At 52.8% G+C, this 14,469-nt stretch overlaps 23 non-coding genes across 23 annotated transcripts; all 23 read right to left on the minus strand.

Annotated features, from left to right (window-relative positions):
* Positions 1–1,156: 1,156 nt before the first annotated feature.
* Positions 1,157–1,275, minus strand: LOC128852801 (5S ribosomal RNA). The gene has a single exon (XR_008450853.1). It is a non-coding gene; the product is annotated as a 5S ribosomal RNA (ribosomal RNA).
* A 477-nt stretch (positions 1,276–1,752) lies between these two features.
* LOC128852812 (5S ribosomal RNA) lies at positions 1,753–1,871 on the minus strand. Its single transcript, XR_008450864.1, has one exon. It is a non-coding gene; the product is annotated as a 5S ribosomal RNA (ribosomal RNA).
* Positions 1,872–2,338: 467 nt separating this feature from the next.
* LOC128852823 (5S ribosomal RNA) lies at positions 2,339–2,457 on the minus strand. Its single transcript, XR_008450875.1, has one exon. It is a non-coding gene; the product is annotated as a 5S ribosomal RNA (ribosomal RNA).
* A 477-nt stretch (positions 2,458–2,934) lies between these two features.
* LOC128852769 (5S ribosomal RNA) lies at positions 2,935–3,053 on the minus strand. The gene has a single exon (XR_008450822.1). It is a non-coding gene; the product is annotated as a 5S ribosomal RNA (ribosomal RNA).
* A 477-nt stretch (positions 3,054–3,530) lies between these two features.
* LOC128852778 (5S ribosomal RNA) lies at positions 3,531–3,649 on the minus strand. The gene has a single exon (XR_008450830.1). It is a non-coding gene; the product is annotated as a 5S ribosomal RNA (ribosomal RNA).
* Positions 3,650–4,126: 477 nt separating this feature from the next.
* LOC128852782 (5S ribosomal RNA) lies at positions 4,127–4,245 on the minus strand. Its single transcript, XR_008450834.1, has one exon. It is a non-coding gene; the product is annotated as a 5S ribosomal RNA (ribosomal RNA).
* Positions 4,246–4,722: 477 nt separating this feature from the next.
* Positions 4,723–4,841, minus strand: LOC128852819 (5S ribosomal RNA). Its single transcript, XR_008450871.1, has one exon. It is a non-coding gene; the product is annotated as a 5S ribosomal RNA (ribosomal RNA).
* A 477-nt stretch (positions 4,842–5,318) lies between these two features.
* Positions 5,319–5,437, minus strand: LOC128852783 (5S ribosomal RNA). Its single transcript, XR_008450835.1, has one exon. It is a non-coding gene; the product is annotated as a 5S ribosomal RNA (ribosomal RNA).
* A 480-nt stretch (positions 5,438–5,917) lies between these two features.
* Positions 5,918–6,036, minus strand: LOC128852822 (5S ribosomal RNA). The gene has a single exon (XR_008450874.1). It is a non-coding gene; the product is annotated as a 5S ribosomal RNA (ribosomal RNA).
* Positions 6,037–6,515: 479 nt separating this feature from the next.
* LOC128852784 (5S ribosomal RNA) lies at positions 6,516–6,634 on the minus strand. Its single transcript, XR_008450836.1, has one exon. It is a non-coding gene; the product is annotated as a 5S ribosomal RNA (ribosomal RNA).
* Positions 6,635–7,111: 477 nt separating this feature from the next.
* On the minus strand, positions 7,112–7,230 carry LOC128852785 (5S ribosomal RNA). The gene has a single exon (XR_008450837.1). It is a non-coding gene; the product is annotated as a 5S ribosomal RNA (ribosomal RNA).
* Positions 7,231–7,707: 477 nt separating this feature from the next.
* LOC128852786 (5S ribosomal RNA) lies at positions 7,708–7,826 on the minus strand. The gene has a single exon (XR_008450838.1). It is a non-coding gene; the product is annotated as a 5S ribosomal RNA (ribosomal RNA).
* Positions 7,827–8,302: 476 nt separating this feature from the next.
* On the minus strand, positions 8,303–8,421 carry LOC128852787 (5S ribosomal RNA). Its single transcript, XR_008450839.1, has one exon. It is a non-coding gene; the product is annotated as a 5S ribosomal RNA (ribosomal RNA).
* Positions 8,422–8,898: 477 nt separating this feature from the next.
* Positions 8,899–9,017, minus strand: LOC128852820 (5S ribosomal RNA). The gene has a single exon (XR_008450872.1). It is a non-coding gene; the product is annotated as a 5S ribosomal RNA (ribosomal RNA).
* A 477-nt stretch (positions 9,018–9,494) lies between these two features.
* LOC128852763 (5S ribosomal RNA) lies at positions 9,495–9,613 on the minus strand. Its single transcript, XR_008450816.1, has one exon. It is a non-coding gene; the product is annotated as a 5S ribosomal RNA (ribosomal RNA).
* A 481-nt stretch (positions 9,614–10,094) lies between these two features.
* On the minus strand, positions 10,095–10,213 carry LOC128852824 (5S ribosomal RNA). The gene has a single exon (XR_008450876.1). It is a non-coding gene; the product is annotated as a 5S ribosomal RNA (ribosomal RNA).
* Positions 10,214–10,692: 479 nt separating this feature from the next.
* LOC128852788 (5S ribosomal RNA) lies at positions 10,693–10,811 on the minus strand. Its single transcript, XR_008450840.1, has one exon. It is a non-coding gene; the product is annotated as a 5S ribosomal RNA (ribosomal RNA).
* Positions 10,812–11,288: 477 nt separating this feature from the next.
* LOC128852789 (5S ribosomal RNA) lies at positions 11,289–11,407 on the minus strand. Its single transcript, XR_008450841.1, has one exon. It is a non-coding gene; the product is annotated as a 5S ribosomal RNA (ribosomal RNA).
* A 477-nt stretch (positions 11,408–11,884) lies between these two features.
* On the minus strand, positions 11,885–12,003 carry LOC128852791 (5S ribosomal RNA). Its single transcript, XR_008450843.1, has one exon. It is a non-coding gene; the product is annotated as a 5S ribosomal RNA (ribosomal RNA).
* A 476-nt stretch (positions 12,004–12,479) lies between these two features.
* On the minus strand, positions 12,480–12,598 carry LOC128852792 (5S ribosomal RNA). Its single transcript, XR_008450844.1, has one exon. It is a non-coding gene; the product is annotated as a 5S ribosomal RNA (ribosomal RNA).
* Positions 12,599–13,075: 477 nt separating this feature from the next.
* Positions 13,076–13,194, minus strand: LOC128852793 (5S ribosomal RNA). Its single transcript, XR_008450845.1, has one exon. It is a non-coding gene; the product is annotated as a 5S ribosomal RNA (ribosomal RNA).
* A 476-nt stretch (positions 13,195–13,670) lies between these two features.
* Positions 13,671–13,789, minus strand: LOC128852794 (5S ribosomal RNA). The gene has a single exon (XR_008450846.1). It is a non-coding gene; the product is annotated as a 5S ribosomal RNA (ribosomal RNA).
* A 476-nt stretch (positions 13,790–14,265) lies between these two features.
* Positions 14,266–14,384, minus strand: LOC128852825 (5S ribosomal RNA). Its single transcript, XR_008450877.1, has one exon. It is a non-coding gene; the product is annotated as a 5S ribosomal RNA (ribosomal RNA).
* Positions 14,385–14,469: the final 85 nt, after the last annotated feature.

Here is a 14,469-nt window from a genome sequence, read left to right on the forward strand (position 1 = left end):
GCAGGGTCAAGACCCACAGACTGGTGTGCCGCCTGCTAGGGGAGGGACACTGGGTGCTGGGAGGGCAGCGATGGCCCCGAGCTGTGGCCTGGTCACCATAAGGCTGCCAGCCCTGGCCCAAGCTGCTCCCCGCGAAGCAGGGACAGCACACAGTGAGGGCAGCCGTTGTGGGCAAGGGCAGGGATGGCACTGGTGGCCGCCGGCAGCACTGCCAGCCCAGGCACCAACTGTGGGTGCCCAGGCAGCCCTGAAAGTCAGCAAGCTGCCAGCTCAGTGGATGCCCACTTGCCTGGGCAATGAAGGGAGGTTGAGGAAACCTAGGGGACACACCAGTTTCAACTCACTCTTCCACAACATCTATGCAATGTGGCTTCTTCCACAGCGGATGTGGGCACAAAATAGCAAATAAATACTGTGAAATTAAACTTCTAACGGGCCAGATGAAGTACTGCAGACATGGTTGCCTGGCATCAGCTTCCAACCTCCTCCGAGGCCTTGGGTCACAGTAGGGCAACACCACCATCCCCACACCTGTCTCTTTCCTACCTCCACAAAAAATAAGGGCCAGGGCACCCCTGAAACTGACCTCCACTGCTAAATGCAAAAGCCTACAGCACCACCTATTCCCAGATGGTCCTCCATCCAAGTACTAACCAGGCCCGAACCTGCTTAGCTACCAAGATCAGATGAGATCAGGCACCCAAAGCTCCAGAACACACCCAGCGGCACCCAGGAGGCAGCAACAAACCTGGGAAAGGGCCTTAGACAAAAGCACCAAGTCCTAAGACTGAAAGGCAACCATGAAAAATAACAAAAGGCAATGTTTACACCACACACAAAGTACAAGATCTTCCTAAACACCCTGGAAAAACACTGCCTCACACAAACACCATCCCTGCAAGGCTTGCACACCACGAAGGACGGGGCTTACACCAGACTGCTCTCCGCGGAGGGATTTCTGACCACGGCACACGGCTGACAATTCCCTCCTCCTCAAGCTCCCTTCCAGCTCAATACACTCCAAAATCCTAGCAAGAGCACAACACCCGCAACGACACCCTCCCCGCTCCCCTCAAAAGCAGGGGACAGACCACCCCTCAAAAGGTGCCCCCCCTCACACTCCCACAACCCTCCCCAACACAAAAGCAAAAGCAAAAGCCTACAGCACCCGGTATTCCCAGGCGGTCTCCCATCCAAGTACTAACCGGGCCCGACCCTGCTTAGCTGCCGAGATCGGACGAGATCGGGCGTTCTCAGGGTGGTATGGCCGTAGGCACTCAAACACACTCAACACTCCCAGTCCTTCCTGCACACGCACAACAAACCAAACAAGGGGCTTCACACAAACACAAACCCTACAAACACACCACAAAAAGTAACAACAAAACACAAAAACAACAAAACACAAACCAGACACCTGCAATAACAACACCTTCACAACAAACACCCCACAAAAAAAAATTAAACACCTGCCTCACACAAACAACACCCCTGCAAGACCACCACAACACCACGCACGGGGATTAACACACCCTGCTCTCATACCACGGGCTCCTCAACAGGGCACACACCTCACAATTCCCTCCTCCTCAACGTCTCTTCCACCTCAAGACACCCCAAAAGCCTAGCAGGACCACAATGCCCGCAACCACACCCTCCACGCTCCCCTCAAAAACAGGGGACAGACCACCCCTCAAAAGGTGCCCCCCCTCACACTCCCACAACCCTCCCCAACACAAAAGCAAAAGCAAAAGCCTACAGCACCCGGTATTCCCAGGCGGTCTCCCATCCAAGTACTAACCGGGCCCGACCCTGCTTAGCTGCCGAGATCGGACGAGATCGGGCGTTCTCAGGGTGGTATGGCCGTAGGCACTCAAACACACTCAACACTCCCAGTCCTTCCTGCACACGCACAACAAACCAAACAAGGGGCTTCACACAAACACAAACCCTACAAACACACAACAAAAACGAACAACAAAACACAAACCAGACACCTGCAATAACAACACCTTCACAACAAACACCCACAAAAAAAAATTAAACACCTGCCTCACACAAACAACACCCCTGCAAGACCACCACAACACCACGCACGGGGATTAAACACACCCTGCTCTCATACCACGGGCTCCTCAACAGGGCACACACCTCACAATTCCCTCCTCCTCAACAGCTCTTCCACCTCAAGACACCCCAAAAGCCTAGCAGGAACACAATGCCCGCAACAACACCCTCCCCGACACCCTCAAAAGCAGGGGACAGACCACCCCTCAAAATCTGCCCCCCCTCACACTCCCACAACCCTCCCCAACACAAAGGCAAAAGCAAAAGCAAAAGCCTACAGCACCCGGTATTCCCAGGCGGTCTCCCATCCAAGTACTAACCGGGCCCGACCCTGCTTAGCTGCCGAGATCGGACGAGATCGGGCGTTCTCAGGGTGGTATGGCCGTAGGCACTCAAACACACTCAACACTCCCAGTCCTTCCTGCACACGCACAACAAAACAAACAAGGGGCTTCACACAAACACAAACCCTACAAACACACCACAAAAAGGAACAACAAACAACAAAAACAACAAAACACAAACCAGACACCTGCAATAACAACACCTTCACAACAAACACCCACAAATAAAAATTAAACACCTGCCTCACACAAACAACACCCCTGCAAGACCACCACAACACCACGCACGGGGATTAAACACACCCTGCTCTCATACCACGGGCTCCTCAACAGGGCACACACCTCACAATTCCCTCCTCCTCAACGTCTCTTCCACCTCAAGACACCCCAAAAGCCTAGCAGGAACACAATGCCCGCAACCACACCCTCCACGCTCCCCTCAAAAACAGGGGACAGACCACCCCTCAAAAGGTGCCCCCCCTCACACTCCCACAACCCTCCCCAACACAAAAGCAAAAGCAAAAGCCTACAGCACCCGGTATTCCCAGGCGGTCTCCCATCCAAGTACTAACCGGGCCCGACCCTGCTTAGCTGCCGAGATCGGACGAGATCGGGCGTTCTCAGGGTGGTATGGCCGTAGGCACTCAAACACACTCAACACTCCCAGTCCTTCCTGCACACGCACAACAAAACAAACAAGGGGCTTCACACAAACACAAACCCTACAAACACACAACAAAAACTAACAACAAACAACAAAAACAACAAAACACAAACCAGACACCTGCAATAACAACACCTTCACAACAAACACCCCACAAAAAAAAATTAAACACCTGCCTCACACAAACAACACCCCTGCAAGACCACCACAACACCACGCACGGGGATTAACACACCCTGCTCTCATACCACGGGCTCCTCAACAGGGCACACACCTCACAATTCCCTCCTCCTCAACAGCTCTTCCACCTCAAGACACCCCAAAAGCCTAGCAGGACCACAATGCCCGCAACGACACCCTCCACGCTCCCCTCAAAAACAGGGGACAGACCACCCCTCAAAAGGTGCCCCCCCTCACACTCCCACAACCCTCCCCAACACAAAAGCAAAAGCAAAAGCCTACAGCACCCGGTATTCCCAGGCGGTCTCCCATCCAAGTACTAACCGGGCCCGACCCTGCTTAGCTGCCGAGATCGGACGAGATCGGGCGTTCTCAGGGTGGTATGGCCGTAGGCACTCAAACACACTCAACACTCCCAGTCCTTCCTGCACACGCACAACAAAACAAACAAGGGGCTTCACACAAACACAAACCCTACAAACACACAACAAAAACTAACAACAAACAACAAAAACAACAAAACACAAACCAGACACCTGCAATAACAACACCTTCACAACAAACACCCACAAATAAAAATTAAACACCTGCCTCACACAAACAACACCCCTGCAAGACCACCACAACACCACGCACGGGGATTAAACACACCCTGCTCTCATACCACGGGCTCCTCAACAGGGCACACACCTCACAATTCCCTCCTCCTCAACGTCTCTTCCACCTCAAGACACCCCAAAAGCCTAGCAGGAACACAATGCCCGCAACCACACCCTCCACGCTCCCCTCAAAAACAGGGGACAGACCACCCCTCAAAAGGTGCCCCCCCTCACACTCCCACAACCCTCCCCAACACAAAAGCAAAAGCAAAAGCCTACAGCACCCGGTATTCCCAGGCGGTCTCCCATCCAAGTACTAACCGGGCCCGACCCTGCTTAGCTGCCGAGATCGGACGAGATCGGGCGTTCTCAGGGTGGTATGGCCGTAGGCACTCAAACACACTCAACACTCCCAGTCCTTCCTGCACACGCACAACAAAACAAACAAGGGGCTTCACACAAACACAAACCCTACAAACACACAACAAAAACGAACAACAAACAACAAAAACAACAAAACACAAACCAGACACCTGCAATAACAACACCTTCACAACAAACACCCCACAAAAAAAAATTAAACACCTGCCTCACACAAACAACACCCCTGCAAGACCACCACAACACCACGCACGGGGATTAACACACCCTGCTCTCATACCACGGGCTCCTCAACAGGGCACACACCTCACAATTCCCTCCTCCTCAACGTCTCTTCCACCTCAAGACACCCCAAAAGCCTAGCAGGACCACAATGCCCGCAACGACACCCTCCACGCTCCCCTCAAAAACAGGGGACAGACCACCCCTCAAAAGGTGCCCCCCCTCACACTCCCACAACCCTCCCCAACACAAAAGCAAAAGCAAAAGCCTACAGCACCCGGTATTCCCAGGCGGTCTCCCATCCAAGTACTATCCGGGCCCGACCCTGCTTAGCTGCCGAGATCGGACGAGATCGGGCGTTCTCAGGGTGGTATGGCCGTAGGCACTCAAACACACTCAACACTCCCAGTCCTTCCTGCACACGCACAACAAACCAAACAAGGGGCTTCACACAAACACAAACCCTACAAACACACCACAAAAAGTAACAACAAAACACAAAAACAACAAAACACAAACCAGACACCTGCAATAACAACACCTTCACAACAAACACCCCACAAAAAAAAATTAAACACCTGCCTCACACAAACAACACCCCTGCAAGACCACCACAACACCACGCACGGGGATTAACACACCCTGCTCTCATACCACGGGCTCCTCAACAGGGCACACACCTCACAATTCCCTCCTCCTCAACAGCTCTTCCACCTCAAGACACCCCAAAAGCCTAGCAGGACCACAATGCCCGCAACGACACCCTCCACGCTCCCCTCAAAAACAGGGGACAGACCACCCCTCAAAAGGTGCCCCCCCTCACACTCCCACAACCCTCCCCAACACAAAAGCAAAAGCAAAAGCCTACAGCACCCGGTATTCCCAGGCGGTCTCCCATCCAAGTACTAACCGGGCCCGACCCTGCTTAGCTGCCGAGATCGGACGAGATCGGGCGTTCTCAGGGTGGTATGGCCGTAGGCACTCAAACACACTCAACACTCCCAGTCCTTCCTGCACACGCACAACAAAACAAACAAGGGGCTTCACACAAACACAAACCCTACAAACACACAACAAAAACGAACAACAAACAACAAAAACAACAAAACACAAACCAGACACCTGCAATAACAACACCTTAACAACAAACACCCCACAAAAAAAAATTAAACACCTGCCTCACACAAACAACACCCCTGCAAGACCACCACAACACCACGCACGGGGATTAACACACCCTGCTCTCATACCACGGGCTCCTCAACAGGGCACACACCTCACAATTCCCTCCTCCTCAACGTCTCTTCCACCTCAAGACACCCCCCCTAAAAGCCTAGCAGGACCACAATGCCCGCAACAACACCCTCCCTGACACCCTCAAAAACAGGGGACAGACCACCCCTCAAAAGGTGCCCCCCCTCACACTCCACAACCCTCCCCAACACAAAAGCAAAAGCAAAAGCCTACAGCACCCGGTATTCCCAGGCGGTCTCCCATCCAAGTACTAACCGGGCCCGACCCTGCTTAGCTGCCGAGATCGGACGAGATCGGGCGTTCTCAGGGTGGTATGGCCATAGGCACTCAAACACACTCAACACTCCCAGTCCTTCCTGCACACGCACAACAAACCTCACAAGGGGCTTCACACAAACACAAACCCTACAAACACACAACAAAAACTAACAACAAACAACAAAAACAACAAAACACAAACCAGACACCTGCAATAACAACACCTTCACAACAAACACCCCACAAAAAAAAATTAAACACCTGCCTCACACAAACAACACCCCTGCAAGACCACCACAACACCACGCACGGGGATTAAACACACCCTGCTCTCATACCACGGGCTCCTCAACAGGGCACACACCTCACAATTCCCTCCTCCTCAACGTCTCTTCCACCTCAAGACACCCCAAAAGCCTAGCAGGACCACAATGCCCGCAACGACACCCTCCACGCTCCCCTCAAAAACAGGGGACAGACCACCCCTCAAAAGGTGCCCCCCCCTCACACTCCCACAACCCTCCCCAACACAAAAGCAAAAGCAAAAGCCTACAGCACCCGGTATTCCCAGGCGGTCTCCCATCCAAGTACTAACCGGGCCCGACCCTGCTTAGCTGCCGAGATCGGACGAGATCGGGCGTTCTCAGGGTGGTATGGCCGTAGGCACTCAAACACACTCAACACTCCCAGTCCTTCCTGCACACGCACAACAAAACAAACAAGGGGCTTCACACAAACACAAACCCTACAAACACACAACAAAAACTAACAACAAACAACAAAAACAACAAAACACAAACCAGACACCTGCAATAACAACACCTTAACAACAAACACCCCACAAAAAAAAATTAAACACCTGCCTCACACAAACAACACCCCTGCAAGACCACCACAACACCACGCACGGGGATTAACACACCCTGCTCTCATACCACGGGCTCCTCAACAGGGCACACACCTCACAATTCCCTCCTCCTCAACGTCTCTTCCACCTCAAGACACCCCAAAAGCCTAGCAGGACCACAATGCCCGCAACGACACCCTCCACGCTCCCCTCAAAAACAGGGGACAGACCACCCCTCAAAAGGTGCCCCCCCTCACACTCCCACAACCCTCCCCAACACAAAAGCAAAAGCAAAAGCCTACAGCACCCGGTATTCCCAGGCGGTCTCCCATCCAAGTACTAACCGGGCCCGACCCTGCTTAGCTGCCGAGATCGGACGAGATCGGGCGTTCTCAGGGTGGTATGGCCGTAGGCACTCAAACACACTCAACACTCCCAGTCCTTCCTGCACACGCACAACAAACCAAACAAGGGGCTTCACACAAACACAAACCCTACAAACACACAACAAAAAGGAACAACAAACAACAAAAACAACAAAACACAAACCAGACACCTGCAATAACAACACCTTCACAACAAACACCCCACAAAAAAAAATTAAACACCTGCCTCACACAAACAACACCCCTGCAAGACCACCACAACACCACGCACGGGGATTAACACACCCTGCTCTCATACCACGGGCTCCTCAACAGGGCACACACCTCACAATTCCCTCCTCCTCAACGTCTCTTCCACCTCAAGACACCCCAAAAGCCTAGCAGGACCACAATGCCCGCAAAGACACCCTCCCCAACACCCTCAAAAACAGGGGACAGACCACCCCTCAAAAGGTGCCCCCCCTCACACTCCCACAACCCTCCCCAACACAAAAGCAAAAGCAAAAGCCTACAGCACCCGGTATTCCCAGGCGGTCTCCCATCCAAGTACTAACCGGGCCCGACCCTGCTTAGCTGCCGAGATCGGACGAGATCGGGCGTTCTCAGGGTGGTATGGCCGTAGGCACTCAAACACACTCAACACTCCCAGTCCTTCCTGCACACGCACAACAAAACAAACAAGGGGCTTCACACAAACACAAACCCTACAAACACACAACAAAAACTAACAACAAAACACAAAAACAACAAAACACAAACCAGACACCTGCAATAACAACACCTTCACAACAAACACCCACAAAAAAAAATTCAACACCTGCCTCACACAAACAACACCCCTGCAAGACCACCACAACACCACGCACGCGGATTAACACACCCTGCTCTCATACCACGGGATCCTCAACAGAGCACACACCTCACAATTCCCTCCTCCTCTACAGCTCTTCCACCTCAAGACACCCCAAAAGCCTAGCAGGACCACAATGCCCGCAACCACACCCTCCCCGCTCCCCTCAAAAGCAGGGGACAGACCACCCCTCAAAAGGTGCCCCCCCTCACACTCCCACAACCCTCCCCAACACAAAAGCAAAAGCAAAAGCCTACAGCACCCGGTATTCCCAGGCGGTCTCCCATCCAAGTACTAACCGGGCCCGACCCTGCTTAGCTGCCGAGATCGGACGAGATCGGGCGTTCTCAGGGTGGTATGGCCGTAGGCACTCAAACACACTCAACACTCCCAGTCCTTCCTGCACACGCACAACAAACCAAACAAGGGGCTTCACACAAACACAAACCCTACAAACACACCACAAAAAGTAACAACAAAACACAAAAACAACAAAACACAAACCAGACACCTGCAATAACAACACCTTCACAACAAACACCCCACAAAAAAAAATTAAACACCTGCCTCACACAAACAACACCCCTGCAAGACCACCACAACACCACGCACGGGGATTAACACACCCTGCTCTCATACCACGGGCTCCTCAACAGGGCACACACCTCACAATTCCCTCCTCCTCAACAGCTCTTCCACCTCAAGACACCCCAAAAGCCTAGCAGGACCACAATGCCCGCAACGACACCCTCCACGCTCCCCTCAAAAACAGGGGACAGACCACCCCTCAAAAGGTGCCCCCCCTCACACTCCCACAACCCTCCCCAACACAAAAGCAAAAGCAAAAGCCTACAGCACCCGGTATTCCCAGGCGGTCTCCCATCCAAGTACTATCCGGGCCCGACCCTGCTTAGCTGCCGAGATCGGACGAGATCGGGCGTTCTCAGGGTGGTATGGCCGTAGGCACTCAAACACACTCAACACTCCCAGTCCTTCCTGCACACGCACAACAAACCAAACAAGGGGCTTCACACAAACACAAACCCTACAAACACACCACAAAAAGTAACAACAAAACACAAAAACAACAAAACACAAACCAGACACCTGCAATAACAACACCTTCACAACAAACACCCCACAAAAAAAAATTAAACACCTGCCTCACACAAACAACACCCCTGCAAGACCACCACAACACCACGCACGGGGATTAACACACCCTGCTCTCATACCACGGGCTCCTCAACAGGGCACACACCTCACAATTCCCTCCTCCTCAACAGCTCTTCCACCTCAAGACACCCCAAAAGCCTAGCAGGACCACAATGCCCGCAACGACACCCTCCACGCTCCCCTCAAAAACAGGGGACAGACCACCCCTCAAAAGGTGCCCCCCCTCACACTCCCACAACCCTCCCCAACACAAAAGCAAAAGCAAAAGCCTACAGCACCTGGTATTCCCAGGCGGTCTCCCATCCAAGTACTAACCGGGCCCGACCCTGCTTAGCTGCCGAGATCGGACGAGATCGGGCGTTCTCAGGGTGGTATGGCCGTAGGCACTCAAACACACTCAACACTCCCAGTCCTTCCTGCACACGCACAACAAAACAAACAAGGGGCTTCACACAAACACAAACCCTACAAACACACAACAAAAACGAACAACAAACAACAAAAACAACAAAACACAAACCAGACACCTGCAATAACAACACCTTAACAACAAACACCCCACAAAAAAAAATTAAACACCTGCCTCACACAAACAACACCCCTGCAAGACCACCACAACACCACGCACGGGGATTAACACACCCTGCTCTCATACCACGGGCTCCTCAACAGGGCACACACCTCACAATTCCCTCCTCCTCAACGTCTCTTCCACCTCAAGACACCCCCCCTAAAAGCCTAGCAGGACCACAATGCCCGCAACAACACCCTCCCTGACACCCTCAAAAACAGGGGACAGACCACCCCTCAAAAGGTGCCCCCCCTCACACTCCCACAACCCTCCCCAACACAAAAGCAAAAGCAAAAGCCTACAGCACCCGGTATTCCCAGGCGGTCTCCCATCCAAGTACTAACCGGGCCCGACCCTGCTTAGCTGCCGAGATCGGACGAGATCGGGCGTTCTCAGGGTGGTATGGCCATAGGCACTCAAACACACTCAACACTCCCAGTCCTTCCTGCACACGCACAACAAACCTCACAAGGGGCTTCACACAAACACAAACCCTACAAACACACAACAAAAACTAACAACAAACAACAAAAACAACAAAACACAAACCAGACACCTGCAATAACAACACCTTCACAACAAACACCCCACAAAAAAAAATTAAACACCTGCCTCACACAAACAACACCCCTGCAAGACCACCACAACACCACGCACGGGGATTAAACACACCCTGCTCTCATACCACGGGCTCCTCAACAGGGCACACACCTCACAATTCCCTCCTCCTCAACGTCTCTTCCACCTCAAGACACCCCAAAAGCCTAGCAGGACCACAATGCCCGCAACGACACCCTCCACGCTCCCCTCAAAAACAGGGGACAGACCACCCCTCAAAAGGTGCCCCCCCCTCACACTCCCACAACCCTCCCCAACACAAAAGCAAAAGCAAAAGCCTACAGCACCCGGTATTCCCAGGCGGTCTCCCATCCAAGTACTAACCGGGCCCGACCCTGCTTAGCTGCCGAGATCGGACGAGATCGGGCGTTCTCAGGGTGGTATGGCCGTAGGCACTCAAACACACTCAACACTCCCAGTCCTTCCTGCACACGCACAACAAAACAAACAAGGGGCTTCACACAAACACAAACCCTACAAACACACAACAAAAACTAACAACAAACAACAAAAACAACAAAACACAAACCAGACACCTGCAATAACAACACCTTAACAACAAACACCCCACAAAAAAAAATTAAACACCTGCCTCACACAAACAACACCCCTGCAAGACCACCACAACACCACGCACGGGGATTAACACACCCTGCTCTCATACCACGGGCTCCTCAACAGGGCACACACCTCACAATTCCCTCCTCCTCAACGTCTCTTCCACCTCAAGACACCCCAAAAGCCTAGCAGGACCACAATGCCCGCAACGACACCCTCCACGCTCCCCTCAAAAACAGGGGACAGACCACCCCTCAAAAGGTGCCCCCCCTCACACTCCCACAACCCTCCCCAACACAAAAGCAAAAGCAAAAGCCTACAGCACCCGGTATTCCCAGGCGGTCTCCCATCCAAGTACTAACCGGGCCCGACCCTGCTTAGCTGCCGAGATCGGACGAGATCGGGCGTTCTCAGGGTGGTATGGCCGTAGGCACTCAAACACACTCAACACTCCCAGTCCTTCCTGCACACGCACAACAAACCAAACAAGGGGCTTCACACAAACACAAACCCTACAAACACACAACAAAAAGGAACAACAAACAACAAAAACAACAAAACACAAACCAGACACCTGCAATAACAACACCTTCACAACAAACACCCCACAAAAAAAAATTAAACACCTGCCTCACACAAACAACACCCCTGCAAGACCACCACAACACCACGCACGGGGATTAACACACCCTGCTCTCATACCACGGGCTCCTCAACAGGGCACACACCTCACAATTCCCTCCTCCTCAACGTCTCTTCCACCTCAAGACACCCCAAAAGCCTAGCAGGACCACAATGCCCGCAAAGACACCCTCCCCAACACCCTCAAAAACAGGGGACAGACCACCCCTCAAAAGGTGCCCCCCCTCACACTCCCACAACCCTCCCCAACACAAAAGCAAAAGCAAAAGCCTACAGCACCCGGTATTCCCAGGCGGTCTCCCATCCAAGTACTAACCGGGCCCGACCCTGCTTAGCTGCCGAGATCGGACGAGATCGGGCGTTCTCAGGGTGGTATGGCCGTAGGCACTCAAACACACTCAACACTCCCAGTCCTTCCTGCACACGCACAACAAAACAAACAAGGGGCTTCACACAAACACAAACCCTACAAACACACAACAAAAACTAACAACAAAACACAAAAACAACAAAACACAAACCAGACACCTGCAATAACAACACCTTCACAACAAACACCCACAAAAAAAAATTCAACACCTGCCTCACACAAACAACACCCCTGCAAGACCACCACAACACCACGCACGCGGATTAACACACCCTGCTCTCATACCACGGGATCCTCAACAGAGCACACACCTCACAATTCCCTCCTCCTCTACAGCTCTTCCACCTCAAGACACCCCAAAAGCCTAGCAGGACCACAATGCCCGCAACCACACCCTCCCCGCTCCCCTCAAAAGCAGGGGACAGACCACCCCTCAAAAGGTGCCCCCCCTCACACTCCCACAACCCTCCCCAACACAAAAGCAAAAGCAAAAGCCTACAGCACCCGGTATTCCCAGGCGGTCTCCCATCCAAGTACTAACCGGGCCCGACCCTGCTTAGCTGCCGAGATCGGACGAGATCGGGCGTTCTCAGGGTGGTATGGCCGTAGGCACTCAAACACACTCAACACTCCCAGTCCTTCCTGCACACGCACAACAAACCAAACAAGGGGCTTCACACAAACACAAACCCTACAAACACACCACAAAAAGTAACAACAAAACACAAAAACAACAAAACACAAACCAGACACCTGCAATAACAACACCTTCACAACAAACACCCCACAAAAAAAAATTAAACACCTGCCTCACACAAACAACACCCCTGCAAGACCACCACAACACCACGCACGGGGATTAACACACCCTGCTCTCATACCACGGGCTCCTCAACAGGGCACACACCTCACAATTCCCTCCTCCTCAACAGCTCTTCCACCTCAAGACACCCCAAAAGCCTAGCAGGACCACAATGCCCGCAACGACACCCTCCACGCTCCCCTCAAAAACAGGGGACAGACCACCCCTCAAAAGGTGCCCCCCCTCACACTCCCACAACCCTCCCCAACACAAAAGCAAAAGCAAAAGCCTACAGCACCCGGTATTCCCAGGCGGTCTCCCATCCAAGTACTAACCGGGCCCGACCCTGCTTAGCTGCCGAGATCGGACGAGATCGGGCGTTCTCAGGGTGGTATGGCCGTAGGCACTCAAACACACTCAACACTCCCAGTCCTTCCTGCACACGCACAACAAACCTCACAAGGGGCTTCACACAAACACAAACCCTACAAACACACAACAAAAACTAACAACAAACAACAAAAACAACAAAACACAACCAGACACCTGCAATAACAACACCTTCACAACAAACACCCCACAAAAAAAAATTAAACACCTGCCTCACACAAACAACACCCCTGCAAGACCACCACAACACCACGTACGGGGATTAACACACCCTGCTCTCATACCACGGGCTCCTCAACAGGGCACACACCTCACAATTCCCTCCTCCTCAACAGCTCTTCCACCTCAAGACACCCCAAAAGCCTAGCAGGACCACAATGCCCGCAACGACACCCTCCACGCTCCCCTCAAAAACAGGGGACAGACCACCCCTCAAAAGGTGCCCCCCCTCACACTCCCACAACCCTCCCCAACACAAAAGCAAAAGCAAAAGCCTACAGCACCCGGTATTCCCAGGCGGTCTCCCATCCAAGTACTAACCGGGCCCGACCCTGCTTAGCTGCCGAGATCGGACGAGATCGGGCGTTCTCAGGGTGGTATGGCCGTAGGCACTCAAACACACTCAACACACAATGCCTTGCCTGCACACGCACAACAAACCAAACAAGGGGCTTCACACAAACACAAACCCTACAAACACACAACAAAAACGAACAACAAAACACAAAAACAACAAAACACAAACCAGACACCTGCAATAACAACACCTTCACAACAAACACACACAAATAAAAATTAAACACCTGCCTCACACAAACAACACCCCTGCAAGACCACCACAACACCACGCACGCGGATTAACACACCCTGCTCTCATACCACGGGATCCTCAACAGGGCACACACCTCACAATTCCCTCCTCCTCAACGTCTCTTCCACCTCAAGACACCCCAAAAGCCTAGCAGGAACACAATGCCCGCAACCACACCCTCCCCGCTCCCCTCAAAAACAGGGGACAGACCACCCCTCAAAAGGTGCCCCCCCTCACACTCCCACAACCCTCCCCAACACAAAAGCAAAAGCAAAAGCCTACAGCACCCGGTATTCCCAGGCGGTCTCCCATCCAAGTACTAACCGGGCCCGACCCTGCTTAGCTGCCGAGATCGGACGAGATCGGGCGTTCTCAGGGTGGTATGGCCATAGGCACTCAAACACACTCAACACTCCCAGTCCTTCCTGCACACGCACAACAAACCTCACAAGGGGCTTCACACAAACACAAACCCTACA

Source organism: Cuculus canorus, chromosome 7 (genome assembly GCF_017976375.1).
Source record: "Cuculus canorus isolate bCucCan1 chromosome 7, bCucCan1.pri, whole genome shotgun sequence".
In the NCBI taxonomy this organism is placed as follows: Eukaryota; Metazoa; Chordata; class Aves; order Cuculiformes; family Cuculidae; genus Cuculus; species Cuculus canorus.